Raw genomic sequence first — 2,497 nt, forward strand, 5'->3', positions numbered from 1 at the left:
AAGAAGCCAGCCAGAACTTCCAGTACTAAAACTTGAGTCTCTCAAAATTGTTCCACTTAAAATACAGACAAGATACGTAAAATCCATCCTAGACAATTTACCCACCAACATAGCTCCAGACCCAGATGGAATTCCGCCAATTGTTTTGAAAAAGTGTTCCCCAGAACTTGCCTCTGTTCTTGCTAAATTATTCAGAATATACATATGTACTTCTTCATTCCCCAGCTCATGGAAAGAAGCCAATATCCACCCAATTCCAAGGAAAGGAAGTTCGTCTGACCCCCCCCCCCCGATTACAGACCAATAGCTGTCACTTGTTCTCTTGGTAAGGTGTTTGAAACTTTAATTAATAAGCACATAGTTAAACATCTTGAATCCAACAACTTATTAAGTGATAGACAATATGGTTTTCAACACGAGAGATCCATCATTGACATAATCTCCTGACTCATACCATCCATCAGTCAATCGACCCACATGGGGAAACTCACGCAGTAGCCCTTGATATTTCTAAAGCTATCGATAGAGTATGGCACCGTTCCCTGTTGTCTAAACTCCCTAGTTATGGACTAAAGTCTTTTGTCCCTTTGATTACCTCATATCTCAGCAACAGAAAAATAAGCGTAAAAGTAGATGATGTACAGTTATATTCTAATTTCCACTCAGTTAACGCTGGCGTGCCGCAGGGATCAGTTCTTGCTCCAATCCCATTCCTGGTTCATATTAATGATCTCTACAGGCTAAACTAACCTAACCTAACCAAGTTATGCTAACGTAACTAATGGTAACTTAACTAACCCATAGTAATGCAAATATAAATATATTTGTGTAGATATGAGAAGGTGTTGTATTAATAAGAGTCCACCATTACGCCCGGAAAATAAGCGCTCTTCGGGAAGTCAAACTCTGGTGAGCTAAAATTCCACTTATCACAAGTTATTTTACATTTATATTCTGATCAATTTACTATTCCTTGAGCTCAGTATTTTTATGTACATATATATATATATATATATATATATATATATATATATATATATATGGCAACGGCCATACCACGTTGAGTACACCGCTTCCCGTCCGATCAGCAAAGTTAAGCAACGTTGGGTCTGGTTAGTACTTGGATGGATGAGCGTCTGGGGACACCAGATGCTGTTGGCATCCCTACGTGTCAAGTGGGGTTGGTGGAGGATTAGTGTCCCTCCCTGTAAAACAATTAACTCTAGGCCCTTGGCCACCCCGTCTGGGATACATGGCGTCTGGCAATGAATGAATGAATATGAATGAATGATCTATCACCCACAATCCCATCCATTCATATACAGATGACTCAACACTTTATAGTTTATTCACACTCAGACACCCACTTACAAAGTCTGACATCTCTAACTCACAACTTAGTACAGCCATCTCCATAAATCAAGACTTATCTACAATCAGTGAATGGGGACAAAACAACCTTGTCTTATTTAATGCTAGTAAAACTAAATATATACAGTTTACTAATAGACAGGGATTGCCAGATTCCTATATTACATTCAATGGTACAAATATTCCCATTTCCAAAAGTACTGAAATTCTCGGAGTCTCACTTAGCTGGACCTCTCATGTCAGATCACTTGCTAAAACTGCCTCAAAGAAACTTGGATTATTGTACAGAGTCCGTAAGTTCTTCACTGACGAGCAGTTAGCTATAATTTATGAGTCATTTGCGCTCTCAGCTTGAATGCTGTTCACCCTTGTGGAATGGATGTGGAGAGGTTGCATTAAAACAACTAGACAAATTTCAGAATAAAGCCGTTAGAATTATTAATAATCCTGTCATTACTAATAAACTACCTCCCCTACAAGTAAGAAGGAATGTTGCCTCCCTTGCATTATCTTAAAGATATTTTTATAGCAAATGCTCAGACGAAGTTGCATCCATTGTGCCACCTCTCCATGCCTTCCCTCGTGCTACACTGGCATCTGGTAGCGCTCATGACTAGAATGTCACTCAGCCATATTGCAGAACCTCTGCCTATCAGAATTCTTTCATTCCCCGAACTGCATCTCTCAGGAACTCTCTTTCCCAGAGTTGTTTCCCTCAAAACTTCAACCTAGAACTGTTCAAGGCTAACTGTTACAGATACTTTATGAACAGAGGACACCAGTAATCTGTTGTATGGATTATTTTTTTATTTATTTGTTATTCTTTCCTCTGTTCTGTTATTAAAAACAACAACAACAATTGGAGGAATTCCATCTGGACTTGGAGCATAGTTGGTTGGTAAATTGCCTAGGATGGAATTGATGTACCTCGTAAGTACTGTACCTTAAGTGAAGCACTTTTAGGAGAGCTGAGTTCTAGTACAGGGATGTTCTGGGTGACATCCTCTAAGGTACAGTTTCAGACAAATGTACGGGAAAGGATGTTACCTTTACCACTTGGGCCATTTATAGTTATTCAATCAGACGATTTTGAATGTGGGAAGGGGTGATGACTTGTTAAAATTAT

The 2,497-nt window shown here is 39.1% G+C and overlaps 1 pseudogene; it reads left to right on the forward strand.

Annotated features, from left to right (window-relative positions):
- The first annotated feature begins 1,042 nt into the window (after positions 1 to 1,042).
- Positions 1,043 to 1,161, forward strand: LOC145396272 (5S ribosomal RNA; annotated as a pseudogene).
- Positions 1,162 to 2,497: the final 1,336 nt, after the last annotated feature.

This window comes from Coenobita brevimanus, chromosome 35, assembly GCF_032717465.1.
Source record: "Coenobita brevimanus isolate Jiangsu-jjx chromosome 35, ASM3271746v2, whole genome shotgun sequence".
Classification (NCBI taxonomy): Eukaryota; Metazoa; Arthropoda; class Malacostraca; order Decapoda; family Coenobitidae; genus Coenobita; species Coenobita brevimanus.